This window comes from Heloderma suspectum, chromosome 1, assembly GCF_057233095.1.
Source record: "Heloderma suspectum isolate Gila_16-S chromosome 1, 16-S_ref, whole genome shotgun sequence".
NCBI classification, from domain to species: Eukaryota; Metazoa; Chordata; class Lepidosauria; order Squamata; family Helodermatidae; genus Heloderma; species Heloderma suspectum.
The window spans coordinates 159,431,619-159,449,560 of NC_139458.1; the positions used below are offsets into that span (position 1 = coordinate 159,431,619).

Here is a 17,942-nt window from a genome sequence, read left to right on the forward strand (position 1 = left end):
GTGGAAGGCAAAAGGAACAGGGGCCAACCAAGGGCAAGATGGATGGATGATGATATTCTGGAGGTGACGGACTCGACCTTGGGGGAGCTGGAGGTGGCAACAGCCATCAGGAAGCTCTGGCGTGGGCTGGTCCATGAAGTCACAAAGAGTCGGAAGTGACTGACCGAATAAACAACAACAACAACACGGCAAAAAAAAGGGAACGCAAATGGCGGCGGCTACGGTGGCCACCATTTGCGTTCCCTTTTTTTGGCCGTGATAGGCTACGTAAATATATACGTAGCCTATTACGGCAAAAGAGAGGGGCGCAAATGGCATAGCGGCTGCCATTTGTGCCCATCTCTTTTGCTGTAATAGGCTATGTAAATATTTATGTAGCCTATTACGGCCAAAAAAAAGGGGAATGCAAATGTCGGCCGCCGTAGCCACTGCCATTTGCGTTCGCTGTTGTTTTTTTGCCGCGATAGGCTACGTAAATATTTACATAGCCTATCACAGCAAAATACAGTGACGCAAATGGCGGCAGCTACGGTAGCCGCCATTTGCGTCCCTGTGCAGACTGCCCAGTGGCCTGATGTCCAGCTGCGGGCAGCCCTGGCTGGCGGCTCCGCGGAATTGCCGTGGAATGGAGCCGGCTGGAGAGAATTTTGGGGGGAGGGACGGAGTGCCTCCCCCCACCATGAATGTCACCCTTCGAAAAGGTAAGTGACTTTCATACATCCATAATGGAAGGTAAGCAAACACAATTTGTGACATTGCACAACATTATTACTGAACACAGGGCACATCTGTTACAGTGTCAGCCTAGAGCTTCCAGTTTCCTGGATTTGTGGAGCTGAAGCCAATATGAGATAGCCTTAACTATGGTCTTAAACCAGAAGCTTTTTAAATCACTGAATATATAAATAATTAGATACAGATATCAATGAGTATAGAATCACAGAATCATAGAATAGTAAGGTTGGAAGGGGCCTATAAGACCATTGGGTCCAACCCCTTGCTAAGTGCAGGAAACCAAGTCAAAGCACCCCTGACAGATGGCCATCCAATTTCATCTTGAATGCCTCCAGTGTGGGAGAGCCCACCACCTCCCCAGGTAATTGGTTCCACTGTCGTATTGCTCTAACAGTCAGGAAGTGTTTCCTGATGTTCTGGCTTCCTGTAACTTAGGGATGTACGAAAGTCACTTACCTTTATGCGGATTATGTTGATGGTGGGGGGGGAGGTGTTCCGTCCCTCCCCCAGGAATCCTTGACGGGAGGGAGGCGATCCGTTCCTCCCCCCCAGAATCCTCCATGGCTGGCTATGCTCCGCGGCAGCTCCGCAGAGCAGCTGGCCAGGCCCAGCTAGGCCAGAGCCGTCCGCAGCCAGATTTCCGGCCGTGGAGGGCTCTCGGGGAAAAAAAAAAAATGACGTGATAGGCTATGTAAAGATTTATGTAGCCTATCACGGCTGGGTTTAAAAAAAACACAAAAAAACGCGTATGCAAATGGCGGCGGCTACGGCCGCCGCCATTTGCGTTCCTTATTTTTGGCCATCTTAGTCTACGTAAATATTTATATAGGCTAAAATGGCGAATCAAAAAGGGACACAACGCAAATAGCGCCCACTACGCTATTTGCGTTCCCATTTATTTTCGCCATCATAGTCTACGTAAATATTTACGTAGACTAAGATGGCCAAAAATAAGGAAAGCAAATGGCGGCGGCCATAGCCGCCAAATGCATACGCGGTTTTTTGTTTTTTTGTTTTAACCCAGCCATGATAGGCTACGTAAATCTTTACATAGCCTATCACGTCTTTTTTTCTTTATTTTAAACCCAGCCATGATAGGCTACGTAAATCTTTATGTAGCCTATCACGTCATTGTTGTTGTTGTTTTTTTACAAGACCGCAAATGGTGGCGGCGGCAGCCGGTCAGAAGACCAGCCGCCGCAGCAGCAGCCGCCGCCGGAGCTGCTGCCACCCGGAACATCCGCCCCAGGTAAGTCTCATCCCGGGGGGGAACTGCGGGGGGGTGGGGGGTGGCAGGCCATTCTGCCACGGAGTTCGGGGGGCTGAATGCACTGGCATTCGGCCTCACCAAGATCCATGGCGGAATTCTCTGACATCCCTATGTGTAACTTGAACCCATTATTTTGTGCCTGCACTCTGGGATGATCGAGAAGAGATCCTTGCCTTCATCTCTGTGACAACCTTTCAAGTACTTGAAGAGCGCTGTCATATCTCCTCTCAGTCTTCTCTTCTCAAGGCTAAACATGCCCAGTTATTTCAGTCTCTCCTCATAGGGCTTTGTTTCCAGTCCCCTGATCATCTTTGTTGCCTTCCTCTGAACGTTTTCCCATTTGTCTGTGTCCTTCTTAAAGTGTGGTGCCCAGAACTGGACACAGTACTCCAGATGAGGCCTAACCAGTGCTGAGTAGAGGGGAACTAGTACTTCACATGATTTGGAAGCTATGCTTCTATTAATGCAGCCCAAAAGAGCATTTGCCTTTTTTTGCAGCTACATCACATTGTTGGCTCATATTCAGGTTGTGATCTGCAACAATTCCAAGATCCTTCTCGCTTGTAGTATTGTTGAACCAAGTATCCCCCACCTTGTAACTGTGCCTTCGGTTTCTTTTTCCTAGGTGCAGAACTTGGCATTTACCCTATTAAATTTCATTCTGTTGTTTTCTGCCCAGCGCTTCAACCTATCAAGATCACTTTGAATTTTGTTTCTGTCTTCCAGGGTATTTGTCAGGGGTGTTTCTGAGCACAGGGTGTGGGATAGGATAGCAGTTTAGATTCTGAAGGAGAACCATCAGACATGGGGGAGGTGTTTTCCCAGGCTAGCCCAGATATGAGTAGGCCTGCTTCTCAGGTTACAAATGTACAGATGGCTGAGTTTGAGGGTCCCCTTACACAGACACACACACACACACACACACCCATGAGAGGCAGCGAACAGGAGGTTGACCTAATAGATGCCAGGTGCAGGCACAGAGCAAAGAGAGAGAAAACAGGTACAGAATGTAGACAGTCTACCCGATCGGCCTTGCATGAAAAGCTGTGCTTAGAGGCCTCAGAACAAGAGAGGGACCTCTCCCGCTTAAGTTAGGCTAGCGAGACTGCCTCCCTCTTCAAACAGCAGGCAACTCTTGTAAATTCCATTTGGATCCCCTGAAGGCTTTCCTTTGTAGATGGAGAGTTGTCTAAGAATTTGCATGTGAATGACCCAGTGAAGTGATGGATTAAAAGCTGTAGATTGAAGCCTCTAGTCTGTGTATGTTTGGGCATTGAAGTGAAGTGGGGGGTAAGGGGATCCTGACAGTATTAGTGATCCCACCCAATTTTGTGTCATCTGCAATTTGATAAGCATTCCCTGCACCTCTTCATCCAAGCCATTAATAAAGATGTTGAAGAGCACTGGGCCCAGGTCTGAGCCCTGCGGTACCCCGCTCGTTACCTCTCTCCAATATAATATCTACTATGGATAGTGAACTTGCAGCTAAGAGTAGTTTGTTATTTTACACTTTTTAAATTATTATTTTGTGAGATTCGAAATGTCCATGTTGCAAAGACTATTATTATATAGGAGTTTTTCTATATATCAATAGTTTTTGTGTGGTATATTTATGTGATAAATATAACACACACACACTAAAGAGGAGATGGTCAGATAAATTTCTGAACTCTCAAAGTAGTCTTCCTATAATGGTAAAGCCAGATGTGCATCCAACCCACCAAAGTCACCCACTACTTTTGGTAGGATAAAAGCATACCAAAGCTCTAAGGCCACTCTATCCTTATGCTAAGGCCAGATACCATTCAGACTCATAAGAACAAAAGAAATAAGAAAAGCCATGCTGGTGCAAACTAAGGGTTCATCTACTCCAGCATTCTGTTCACACAGTCACCCATGGGAAACTCACAAGTAGGACATGAGGGCAACAGCACCCTCCCGCCTATGTTCCCCAGCAACTGGTGTACATAGGCTGACACTGGAGGTAGCATATAGCCATCAGGACTACTTGCCATTGATAGCCTTCTCCTCCATGAATTTGTCTAACCCCCTTTAAAGCCATCCAGATTGGTTGCCATCATCACCACACCTTGTGGAAGTGTATTCCATAGTTTAAATATGTGCTGTGTGAAGAAGCACTTCTTTTTATCTGCCCTGAGTCTCCTACCTTGAAAACTCAGCTCTATCCTTTGAGCATTGGCCAATGCACATTCAATCTCCAAACACCAGGCTTCACTTTTGCCACTGACAGACAGCAATCCAAACCCCAAATGTCATCCTTTTGCAGTGGACATTGGCTCTTCCAAACCCAACAATCCTCCCTGCATCTCTTCACCCTAGAAGCAACCACCACAGGAGACTGGGTTCTGAGGATGTCTTTTGGGTCCAGTTTTCCCTTCTCCTTGCTTTGGAGAAGAAGGAATACTTGTTTTAAGCAGAGGACATTGCCATATACCAAGTCAGATTATTTGTCCACTTAGCCTAGTATTATCACCAGTGGAGGCTGGTGGCTCCAATTTCATTGGGGCTGTGATTCCACCTGGGTTTCAGTCAGAACCAGCCAGAACACTAAAGGAGCTATCCAAGGTGCTGAACCCATTTTAGGGATAGAGTTCAGGACCTTGGATAGCTTCTTTGGATGTCTGTCTTGTTCTGACTAAAACCTGGGATGGATTCATATTGTTGTTCCGTCGTTCAGTCGTGTCCGACTCTTCGCGACCCCATGGACCATAGCACGCCAGGCCTTCCTGTCCTGTGCTCTCTCCCAGAGCATGCTCAAGTCCATATTCATTGCATCAGTGATGCTATCTAGACATCTCATCCTCTGCCGTCCCCTTCTCCTTTTGCCTTCAGTCTTTCCCAGCATCAGGGTCTTTTCCAGAGAGTTTTCTCTTCGCATTAGGTGGCCAAAATATTTGACCTTCAGCTTCAGTATCTGTCCTTCCAATGAGCACTCAGGGTTGATTTCCTTTAGGACTGACTGATTTGACCTCCTTGCAGTCCAGGGGACTCGTAAAAGTCTTCTCCAGCGCCACAGTTCGAAAGCATCAATTCTTCAGCGCTCAGCCATTCATAGTCCCACAGAAATCAGAATCACCAGCCTCCACTGGTTATCACCTATGATTGTCAATGGCTCTCCTGGGGCTCAGGAAGATAAAAGTCTTTCCCATCACCTTTCTAGCTGATCTTTTTAACTGGAGCTTTCAGAAACTGAACCTAGGAATTTCTGCTTGCAAAGTGCCTTATTATATTATATGATTTATTTGATTTATACCCTGCCTTTCCACCAAGAAAACGGCGCTCAAGGCAGCTAACTACAATGTGAACCAACATTTTAAAATAAAAACAAATACATTAAAAACACAATTAAAAAACAAACAATAAAAAACAGCACCCAATGAAACTTATCAGCTTAGGTGCTAAAGGTCTCCCAGAAAAGTAAACCAGCCAGCCATATTTTTCAGCAGATATACTTTTCTATGATCCAGGAAGGCCCAAGTTAGCAGCAAACTTTTCTGACAACTGAGGGTAGCAAGAACGTGCTAGCCCTGAACTCAGCCAATACAGAACCACAACCACTTCTCCCAACCGTTACTTTGGTGTAAAGAATGAAGAGTCCCTTGACTCTCTTATGTGACCACTTAAGAGAGTCAAGGGACTTAAGTTTAAGGGAGTCAACACCACTTAAGAGAGCACTGGGGAAAAGAACTGGGCACAGAGATAGCATGCATTTTAGCACACTCTGAGCCCAAAATTTTCCCCAGTAGTCAACTCAATGGTGAATAATGCTGAGCCTTTTTCATATGATACATATTGGATTCTATGCTTTGGTTTATACCATGCAACATGTGGAAAATAATTTCTAGGAACATATTTAAAATTCTTTTTAAATGAATTACTCAAGGCCAAAGTCAATGGGTCAGTTCCAAACATAGTCATTAGCAGATATGACTAAGCAGGATTTAACAGGATACAGTTTAGCAGGATTTAACAGGATACCGTTAAAGCTAAAAGGGTGAACTTTGCATCCATAAATGCTAAGTTTTCCCCGGCCACACTCTGCAAGAAGAAGGAATGGAACTTGCTTTGATGTCAAAAGCTATTTATTTAATTTATTCATGTAAAATATTTCTTGGCCACTTTTCAGGGCAGGAACCCTCCCAAAATGCCCTCACCCGGCGCCAGCTTGTCTGGCTAAAAGGGGGGGGCATTGCGGGCGGGTGGGGTGACATGACGCAGGGGCCTTTGACTGGTGCACCCCAGTGGCACCACCATGCAAGGAGGGGCAGGCTGAGTTGCCTTAAACTCAGCCCCCTTCTCAAACTCAGCTCTCTGGCTCAACGCAGCTAGAGAGAACTACAGCTCCGCCAGAAACGACGGAAGGACACCGGCCTGCTGGAGACCTGTGTCGTCCTGCACGCTGAGGGCCCCGGCTCTTGAGGCTGCAGTGCGCCTGCCCCCTCCTTTCTTCTTGGTCACGACGAGGGACTCTGGCCTGCTGGAGAGCAGCTTCATCCTCGTTCCAGCCGCCTGGACCCAGCGTGCTTCTGCGCGCCAAAATCTTCCCTTGGTGATATTGTTCGCCTCCCTCCCTCCTTCGCCGGCTCCTTTCCTCTCGCCCGCCCGTCCGCTCGGTCTCCTCGTGTACTCGCTGTCCTGCCCGCTCACCCGCCTGCGCGCTCGCTCAACCCGCCCGCCCGCTCGCTAGCCCTGCCCGCATGCCCGCCCGCTCGCTCAACCCGCCAGCCCGCCCGCCCTCTCGCTCGCTCACTCACCCTGCCCGCACGCCCGCCCACTTGCCTGACGGGCCTGCTGGCCGCCGGGACTGCTCACAGCCCGCCTGCCTTGCCGGCCTCTTCCTCCTCGCCTTGCTGGCCTCCCTGAGGTGTTGCTCCCAGCGGGGGGCGTCGGCGGGCGGGTGAGCGCGGCGCCGGTGTTTGTCGGCGGCAGCGCTCCAAGCGACGGTCTGACTGCCCCCCCCCCCACTGGTCAGCCGAGCCTGCCTGTTGGAGGGGCGCCTGGCTGCTGAGCCGAGTCGGGGCGTGTATATCACAGCCCGATTGGTCGCCTCCCACGGGCATGGGACGTCTCCCCCTCCCACCCAATAAATAAATAAATAATAATAATTAAAAAAAATAGGAAGAGCTGCGGCTCAGTGGTAGAGCACATGCTTGGCATGCGGAAGGCCCCAGGTTTAATCCCCAGCATCTCCAGGTAGGGCTACGAAAGAATCCTGCCTGAAACTTTGGAGATCTGCTGCTGCCAGTCAGTGTCAACAATTCTGTGCTAGATGGGCCCAGGGTCTGACTCAGTATAAGGCAGCTTCCTATGTCTGTATGAAAAGAAAGCTTTAATTAAATAAATAATAATATTATTAATAATAATAATAAAAATAAAAATTCATTAAATTACGATTATTAAATATTTAATTAATAAAATTGCGTAACAGCGGCGACTGCCTGTTTGGTGCCTCCCGTGACAGGGTGCTCTCGGCTGTGGGTGCCCACGCTCAAATGCAGCTCCATCACCTTTGGCCCCTGGCTGCGCCTCTTGAAAATCTGATTTTCTATCTAAACGGTAGTGCAGCGCTCCCATCTTCATCCCCAGGCCTCTCTGTCTCGGTCTGGAACTCACACCCACAGATCTTAAGACTGTGGGGTGGCTGCCTATTGTCTGGGGTGCCCAGCGGCTTTATTAACTCTTTGATGGTGTCAAGAGCTCCTTAGAGGGCTCTCTCAGTTTAATCCAGTAGCCAAGTCCAGACATAGACAGGGATTCTTTTCAAAGATTTATTCTTCCTTTGCAACTTAACAACTCTACAGGTATCAGCTAGATCTGAGCAGCAGCATCCCTATGCCCTAAGTTGGAACAGTTGGTCCCCATTTGAAAAGCAATTACTGGCAGACCCCTGAATATAAGGACTAGGGAGAATCCCTCCCCTTTCCCCTTGGATCCTCGGGGCATAGCCGTTGAGTGTGCGCCTTCACTAAGTCTGCTATCTGTGCTCGGTCACTCCCTTGACTGCTAACTAAAACTAGGAATGTGGGGGGGAGGAAACTCCGTCAGCTGTTGGTCCTGGGAAAGAGGAGCGCGCTCCTCTCCCAGGAGCGACTGCTCTTCCTCAGCATTAGAACTACTCTGGGATTCTGTTGGCTCAGTGTCCACCCTGACAGATTGCTTGCTTAATTCACCTCCTCCATCATGCCTCCTAAGAAGGGCCAGGGTGGTAAGAAAGGGAATGGGAGGGCCCCGCCCCCCCCTCCCCAAAGTCCGCTGCCAAGGCCCGATTCTGACTCTGATGTGGACGCAGGCCCGGTACTGGCATCAATTTTTCTCGTTTGGAAGCTGCTGAGCGTTCCTCGGGGATCCCTCCTCCTCCCCTGGCCAGGCACAAAAAATCCTCAGTGGTCCAACACAAGCGAACACGACAGCAGACCCAACGCTCGTTGCTCCTTTCTATTTCAGATCGCCTGGACGCTATTGAGGCATCCACCTCCTCTTCATCGGCTCTTCCAGAAGGCTCACCGCCTTCAGCGGAGCTCCTCCCTTCTGCTGCCTCATCTTCCCTGGGCGCACAAGCAACAACCTCAGTTTTTTCCAGCTGGGGATCAGAGTGTGCCCACGATTGGTACAGCTTGTCTCTGGGTTCAGGGCACCCGGACGCCATTGAGGCCTCCATCTTGCCTTCGCAGGTTCACCATGGCAGCACCCCACCACTGTAGGCAGTCCACCTTCCTGCGGCATCTCCGTCAGCAGTGATCCAAGCAACATCCTCCTCCTTGGGGTTTCGCCCAGGTGACACAGCACACCTGAAGGCGGTCCGCCCTCATGGGGCATCTCCATCAGGAGCAATGCAAGTGGTATCACCTCCCTTGCTCCCGGGGACCCAGACACGGCTGCCCTGGATATGGGTGAGATGACTGCACCTCACCCCAGTTGTTCAGATGGGTGACTCTTAGGGCTGTGGGGTTGCTGCCTTAGCTTACCTACCTGGGGGCGGCTGTCCTTCCCAATGTCATCTCCCTATATGACGCTCGGGCTGCCTGCAGCTCCGTCAGTCACACCCCAGTAACCCCAGCTGCTTAATGCATCATCTTACAGGGTTTTTTCCTGGATTAATTAGGATCCCTCGCCTGCCCCCACCCGTTTTGGACATCCATGTAAGGGGCATATCAGATCCTTACGCTAATCTGGCAAGTTGTATTGTCACCAGGGGTACTCCTTCTCGTAATGTCTTTCACCTGAGGAGGTGTGCGAATGGCTTGTTTAGGCCTCTCGCAGGAGGGCCGCCATTGCCCTTCTCTGCGTAAGGACCTGTTTGACCAGGACCTTTCACTCCGATTTTGACTCCTTCCCAGCTGGGGTCGGCAACGGATCTGGCAGTGGCCACATTCACCAGGTGGTCTCCCGCACCGGCCCTCGGCCTGTGGCGGGTCCGCTGCTTCAGCACTGCTATCTGTGCTGGGAGTAAAGCCCCAATGGGCCCATGCTCCCAGGACACGTGCAGCTTTCATCGTGAATGCTCCCTTGTCGCAGTCAGCACTCTTGCACCTCTTGTCCAATGCTCGGGGAGGGGAGGGTCCCTTGGAAAAGCCGAGGCAGTAGGAAGCTCTGGATGGCCAATGCCTAGTAAGGTTGGCGCTGATACTCCGGCTTTAAGACACTACCCAACTGGGGGAACGCGTCTTAACTTGGAACACGGTTTATGCTAGGTTCTAGGGCCCCCTAGCATTTTTTCTTTAGGTCAACATAGACCATCCCTACCTCGTAAGCAACATTTCTCCTCGCTAGGCGTCGACAGGTTCAGGAGAGGTTAACAATGCAGTACTGGCAGAAGGGTTTTAGCCACCCTTTTTTTTCCACACCCCGTTAGCTATTCTAGGGATCTCCCTTCTGGAAATGGTGCCCAGGAAATCCTCTGGGGAGTTTATCCTGATTCGTAACCTCTCTTTCCTGAGAGCCAGTCAATTATCACGAGATCCCTGATCATCTCTGCTCAGTGTGTCACACCTCTTCGATGAGGCAGCTGTCTTTGTCTGGGATCCCAGCCACGGGTCCCTGATGGACATGTGCTACATGGAGTCCAAAGATGGTGGTCATTGTTCTGACCTAACGCAAGTATTGCTTCCCCTTTTCTGTTACTTCGGTGCCCCTTAGCTCACAAAGGCTGAGGGCCTGTCTCCTACAGCAACATTCAGTGAAGCGGAAGCCAATCCGATACCCTTAGGTGTTATTCTCACCTCCCTCAGGACAATTTTCAGGTCCGTTAGGCACAGCTCCAATTAGTTACACATCAGGCATGGCTTCAACTTAGTAGGGCTTTAATGGCACCTCCTTTCGGAAGCGTGAGCCTCTCCTCAAAGCCGGACTGCGGACTCACATGGTTCTGCCCCTACCCCAAGGGGTTTCAGATTCTTAGGGCAGGGCCAATCATGCAGTGGGTAAAGGCCTGTAGAGTGGAGGCTGCCGCCCCCACCAAGCACATTGAGGGATAACCTTATAGCCAAGTCAGTGACCCCCCCCTTCGCTATGACAACATGACCACGTTATTCATTCTCTGTCCTCCCGAAATTGGAGGGTCATGTCATGTGTCAGTGTGTTCGCGCTCCAGAGTCAGTATTACAACATCTGGTTCTGGGTCCACCATGTGCTGGGTTAGGCAAACCCAATTGTCGATGCCTTGTCATGAAATTAGGTCAACATCTTCCGGGCCTTAGCCCCATGGGTGCTCCATTCCAAGATCCCATCCTTGCAGTACTATGGGAGATCGGGATACTGAAGCCAGGCATGCCAGCCTGCATTCCATGGCTCTCCGTACAGGAGCCGCCTGTGACAGAGCAGGGTGTGTGTGCCGCGCATTAGGCAAAACCTCAGCGATAGGATTCATGGCTCTTATCTATAGATCATTGGCCACAATTTCACGCCTCCATAAGGAACAACAGACTATTTGGGACCATAAGTCGCAAGCTGGCCATTTAGCTTTCCAGCCCACAAAGGTGGGTTTCACTGACTCCATGTCAGAATTTAGGTTTCAGCGTGCAAGATAGTGTTGGGCACAGTTGTTTGCCTGCATTAGTAAATGAACCACCCTCTCTCTCCCGATACCCCTTTTGGGCTCCGGGGGTAATGGCCCTCCATTTGAGCTTTCCAATAAGACTTTTCCCTGTTCCAAGTAGCAGCCCTAACGGAATGCAGGGTTGGTCTGGGCTCACAAGGCCGACTTGTCCCGGAGGGCCTTGATTTGCTGCAAGGTACAGGTCTGGCCCAAAGTAATCCATTTACATATTTGGTGATCAAATTGATCGGCATGGCAAGGGCACAGCAGTGGCCCACAGCCAAACGCAAGTCAACGGATTATGCTCTGGCGGCACCTTATGGGTTTTATGGCATGCCACGGGTCTGAGGAGGGGCCTCCGTTTTTATCACTTCAACAGTTTGCTGTTGACGTAAGGGCAATTGTGTAGTTTCCCTTAATGTGCTTCTTCCTTAGACCAGCAGACTCATTGTACGCCGGTACGGGTGCTCTTACATGGGCACGTTTTGATGTCTGGAGCTTCATGAAGAGCTTGTATGTCTTCTTCAGAATTCAGCTTCTGTCACCCTGTCACATTAAGATCTAGTGGCTCCATAGACGTGGCATACGGTGGGAGTCCCCTCCTCACTCTGTCCCACCAAGTTTGTCAGTCGTCCTCCGCAGGTCCAGCAGCTGCACATTGGAGGGAATGACTTTGGCTGTAAGCCAGGCGAGGACCTGATGGAACAGGCCTTGGTTGAGATACAGGTGGTCCGGCATACCTGGCCGGAAGTAGCCTATTGCAGCCCTCACTGCTCCCATGGATCAATGGGAAGGAATGGAATGACGTTGCCAGTGGCAGGGCACGTCCGAAAGTGCACAGAGAAATGGCTTATTGCCAGGTGAATGAGGTGATGGATGCACCACCCGCCAGGGAATTCTGTGGACATGGAGGGAGCGTTACAGGTAGGACGGTGTCCGCCTGTCTCATTTAGTGAATAACATATGTCTGTCTGATCTGCAAAGGGGCCTGCGGGAAGTTCTTCTGCGCAGGTGGGGGGAGTTTCACAAGCTCTAGGCTTGTGACTCCTGTGGCGGCTAGGACGGGCAAAACAGGAAAGTAGGGATGGTGTGCATGCAGAGGCACCTTATGGTGACAGGTGATGCCAGAGGGCCCCCCGAACGGGTTGTGCGGCTCAGCGGGGGGATAAGGGTTGCCTGGGAGACCAACCCTACTCACTCACCCAGGTGTTTCGCGGCACCGGGTTGGGGGTGACACCGGAAGGTCTACCTCCCCCAGAAGGGGCAGTCCGGAGGGATGGCGAGATCACCGCCACCCCTCAGGCTGGGTATGTTTTCGCCCAAGAAGTGCCAGCTAGCCGCTGACACAGTTAGATGCCCGTCCTAGTTACCCCTTTGCAGCTATTTCAATAAATGTGGCCCAATTTTCAACCCAAGCTTGTTGTCTGCGTCTTCTTTAACCCATCTCTGCTCGCAAACAGCTTGCAGTGATAAATACATAAAAAAGTTAAAATATTAAAAGCAATAAAAACGAATACTGTAAAATAGGAATAAAAACAACAGAAAAAGCCAACAGTAAAACCAGCAACAACAGCAACAGCAGTCTTATCAAGAGAAGGCCATGGTAAAATAATATGTTTTCAAGGCCTTCTTAAAAGCCTGCAATGATGGAGCATTGTACAGTTGGATATAATTTGATAACTCAGCCATCACAAATTATAAACTGGCTTCAATACTGTCATTAGAATAAACTGGATTAGTTACAACTCCAAAAACAGCAATGGTGTTTTTTCCCACTGTCTCTTCTACAGAATTTATATCCTGGCCATCTGATAAATGCCCATTTGCCTTTAGTAATTAACCAAACACCTGTAAGAGTTAACTTCAAAGCTAACTTCCTCAATGGCTAATCACAAAACAGCAAGACCTGGCCTACAAGCCTGATTGGGCCACAGTCCCAAAGCAAAATTCCCCTTTCAAAAGCATCTTTTTGGAAAAATACTAGTGCCAGAAATAACCTTTCCTAGAAAAATGCTATTGACATTCTAGTGTGTTGGTTTTCTAGTCCAGTAGTTTCCAAATCGTAGAACCAGCTCAGCCACTTTGCAACGATGCATAGCCATCGTAGACAAGTTTGAAGCTAGAATTATTCATTATCTTTTGATTTCTTTTCTAAACTGTATGAATGTTCACATGTCTTTATCTCTCTGCATCTACCAATAAGAATACCTTTTTTGTGTTTAAATGCTCTATATTTGAATAATTTGGAAAACTCAATAATAACTCCCATGTGCCTCAAAACTCAGTAAGGTTAAACTGACAGTGAATCCTATATATTTTCAGAAATAAGTTACATTTAGTTCAATTAGGATGATTTCCAGGTTTCCTTCACAAGCATAGGTGGCTAATATGACAGGTATTGTTGCAGGAAATCGCTTAAAAGGACTTTCAAACAATATAATACATGATTTGTATATGTTCTCAAAAATTATCATAAATATGCCTGTAGTAAATAAATAGAATAGTGTTTTTAAACAGATTAACTGATGATCAATGTTTATAGCTTAAACAGCTAATAGAAAAAAACTTTTTTTTAGCAGTAAGAAACCACTATTCTCATAGGACAGCAACTTCCAAACGAAGAGCTGATGTGCTCAAATGTATTTGCAGAGTCCTGAGACAGATCAAGCACAGGCCAACTCTACTCTCGGGTGAAATGTGTCTCAGGATCTGCCACACATCACCTTTCCCCAAGTGTTATTCCCATGTCCATACTAATTTAGCTGTACTTTATCATGATTTTTGCAAGTGAATTTCCATATATTCCTTTAATAGCCTAGCCTTTTTGTAATTTTAAATTATCTGATAACCATTTTAATACTTCATCATTCAATATCGCACTGTAGTTTAAGCAGATTACGGCCATTTCCTCCCATTTCTACTTCTGTGGCACATCTTATCCTTCTCTTTCAATGTGCCCTTAATCTTAACATTTGGTATCACTCACTGGCAGCATTTTAAATTTTCACTTTTTATTATATGTTGAAAATCAATACTACTAAAAGTAGATGCACTCTCATTTAACATCCTCAAAGGCCTGACACACATCTAGACCTCTTTTCAGAATCACATTAGAGAACAGTGACTGATCTGATGGAATTTAATTATTGCATAACAAGACATAGGCCACAATCCAGAGAACCCATTTACATCTTCTAAAGGGATTGTGCATGCAGAGCCAGGCTTTCTGTATCTCTCATTCAGCACATTAGACATCAACACCTGTAAGCAGCTTGTGGGAAAAGCTTTCATGGTTGTTGTTCAGTCAGAAGAATGGGAATGGGATGGATACTGTGAAAAAATAAAGAATAACTCAAATTCAATCCTTTTTATCAGTGTCTGGGATACAGTTAAAATACCATTGTTGCAAACTATCACAAGATTATACTGAGAAGAATGAATGTAATCTTGCAAATTTAAAACTGTGAGATCTTGTATTTTCATTAGAATATGGGACTCTCCCACAGCATCAGCAGAACAAGCAGACTTCACTGTATTTATCAGCATAAGAAAAGAAAAAAAAACAGTATTTAGAAAATGACCTAAATGAAGCTGAGTCTCCCACATGCCGTCAGATAGGTGATGATCTGCAAGTGGATGCTTCCCATGGCCAACCACCTGCCCATTAGTAGCCCTGCCATGGACTGAGAACTGCTTTTATGGCAGGGCTCAGAGCACCTAATAGCGTGCATAGAGTACTGACTGAATTGTCCCCTTAGGGAAAAAACAAATTTGGAACACTCAGCAGTGGCCACAAGACTGGAAAAGGTCAGTTTACATTCCAATTCCAATTCCAAAGAAGGGCAATGCCAAAGAGTGTTCAAACTACCATACAATTGCACTCAGTTCACATGCCAGCAAGGTGATGCTCAAAATCCTACAAGCTAGGCTTCAGCAGCATGTGAACTGAGAACTACCGGAAGTACCAGCTGGGTTTCGAAGAGGCAGAGGAACTAGAGATCAAATTGCCAACATTCGCTGGATCATGGAGAAAGTAGGGATGGGGGAGAATTTCTCCCCGAAACTTCGGGGGGCCGAGTGCCAACGTATTCGGCCCCCTGAAGTAGTTTCAGGGAGAAATTCTCCACCCCCCCCCCCGGATGGGACTTAACTTTCCCGAATGTCCCTCCTGGCAGCAGGTCCCGGCGGTGGTTCGGCAGGTCTTCGACAGGGGCAGAGGAGGCAGCCACCATTCCAATAAAAGTTAAAAAAAAAAAATGCCCCCGTGATAGGCTACGTGACGATTAACGTAGCCTATCACGGCTAGATCTGCAAAGTCAGCCGTGATAGGCTACGTAAATCGTCACGTAGCCTATCACGGGTGACTTAAAAAAAAAAAACGCATACGGCTAATGGCGGCCCCCAAAGGGAGCCGCCATTTGCGTTCCTTATTTGGTCGTTGTAGTCTACGTAAAGATTACGTAGACTACGGCGAAAATAAGGGCAACGCTATTTACGTTGCCCTTATTTTCGCCGTAGTCTACGTAAAGATTTACGTAGACTACAGCGACCAAATAAGGAACGCGAATGGCGGCTCCCTATGGGGAGCCGCCATTAGCCGTATGCGTTTTTTTTTTTTTTTAAGTCACCCGTGATAGGCTACGTGATGATTTACGTAGCCTATCACGGCTGACTTTGCAGATCTAGCCGTGATAGGCTACGTTAATCGTCACTTCCTGGCATCTAGAAGGGGAAGAAATGGAAGCAGTGACAGATTTTATTTTCTTGGGCTCCAAGATCACCGCAAATGGTGACTGTAGCCATGAAATTAAAAGATGCTTGCTCCTTGGGAGGAAAGCTATGGCAAACCTAGACAGCACAGTAAGAAGCAGAGACATCACCTTGCCGACAAAGGTCCGTTTAATCAAAGCTATGGTTTTCCCAGTAGTAATGTATGGCTATGAGAGCTGGACTGTAAGGAAGGCTGAGCGCCGAAGAATTGATGCCTTCGAACTGTGGTGCTGGAGAAGACTCTTACGAGTCCCCTGGACTGCAAGGAGGTCAAATCAGTCAATCCTAAAGGAAATCAGCCCTGAGTGCTCATTGGAAGGACAGATACTGATGCTGAATCTCAAATATTTTGGCCTCCTACTGCGAAGAGAAAACTCCCTGGAAAAGACCCTGATGCTGGGAAAGATTGAAGGCAAAAGGAGAAGGGGACGGCAGAGGATGAGATGGCTAGATAGCATCATCGATGCAATGAATATGGACTTGAGCACACTCCAGAAGAGAGCGCAGGACAGGAAGGCCTGGCATGCTATGGTCCATGGGGTCACGAAGAGTCGGACACGACTTAACGACTGAACAACAACGAGGGTATTTTCCTTTATTTCTGAATTAAATGTTTAAATGGGATTGCCAAGTATAAGAAGAATTATGAACAGCAAAAACTGCATTTACAAAATAAGTTATTTGCTAAGCTCTGTAATTATGCCTGTACCTGTTTTATCACCTCTACAACCAATCCACACCAATAAGTGCCATCAGCCAGTCCCCAGCTTGCCTGGCTGTATTCAAGTTGTATTCCTGTTTGTGTTCTTTATTGTTAAGTAAGGAAGAAGGCATGTAGATTTCTTGAACATATGGCCCAGAAGAAAAATCAATGGTCTAACAGTAGGCCTGTGTATTGTAAGTTAGATTTCTCATCTATAAATGCATGTTCTATGGGTGGCTTACAAAGCAAAAAAATACAAAATACAAAATCATAATTGAAAATAATAATTAAAAAAACATAAAATGCAGCATAAAATGTCCTGTCTGGTGGTACTAATCAATACAGCAGAAACATATACAAACCATCCCTTTCACACCAATAATACTAATGCAAAGAAACAGATCTTCAGATACAATTCTCCAAAGTAATTCCATCTACTGGGTAAGATCCTGTAAAATGTGCATAAGGAAGACAAGAGGAATTGCTTCTGCCCTGTTTCTTGAGATTTTGCCCTTCCCCCTCAATCCCCCATGCAATTCAGCTTGATCCTCTGACCCTTGGAGGAGTCTTTTGGGGTGTGGCATGCTGTCATGGGGAAGAGTGGGTGGAGAACTGAACTTCCACCAGCACAAACATTTCTGGATCCACACTGACTGCAATGGCAATGTGTGACTTTTAATATGCATGAGTTTGGATTAGGAGACATATTTGTAAGGGTGGGGGATGTGGAGTGTTTCACTTCTTTACTTTAGAGTTAAGCTTCATGATCCAAAGTGACTCTTATAGCCTGATACTAAGCAAGTTTGCAAATTCGCTTTGTTCAGTGGTACTGTCTTCCTACTAACAATGTTAATTTCAGCCTTAAAGTTATACATATAAAATATTACTACAGTATCACAGAAAGGTCAAAGCGCCAATGAGTTGCCACTTACATTGAGTTCTATGAGTGGCTTTCCTTTATCCTTTTCTGTTTGAAGTATCTTTGCCTGCATGAGGGACACATGTTTCTCAGGCTATAGCTACAATTACTCATTGACCCTCACTTTCACTCAAACACCTTTCCCTATTAAAATGAACTGTTCTGGGAGGAAAGCCATTTCAGTTCCTGGACATAAATAAAAGCATTTCCCTAATCATAATTTTTTACCCTTTAAGATGACTCAAATTTACTCAAACTACTGTAAAAGCAATTAGTACCTGATGTAATTGGCACATGGTGGGCATGATAAGTTCAAGAAATAAACAAGGCTTTGTTCTCCATCTGCAATTTTAAGTAACTCTCTAACAAGACTCCATTGTGCAAAATAGTCCCTTGGTTTGTGAGAAATCAAAGCTATTTTCTGTATAACAACAAGGGATGAACATCCTGCAGCTCTCTGTTCAGGACAGCCTGCCTTGTAGAGAGCTCA

The 17,942-nt window shown here is 47.2% G+C and overlaps 1 protein-coding gene across 1 annotated transcript in view; it reads right to left on the minus strand.

Annotated features, from left to right (window-relative positions):
* Positions 1-17,942, minus strand: part of DPP10 (dipeptidyl peptidase like 10) — a 561,648-nt gene that overhangs the window by 387,787 nt on the left and 155,919 nt on the right. The window lies entirely within an intron of this gene.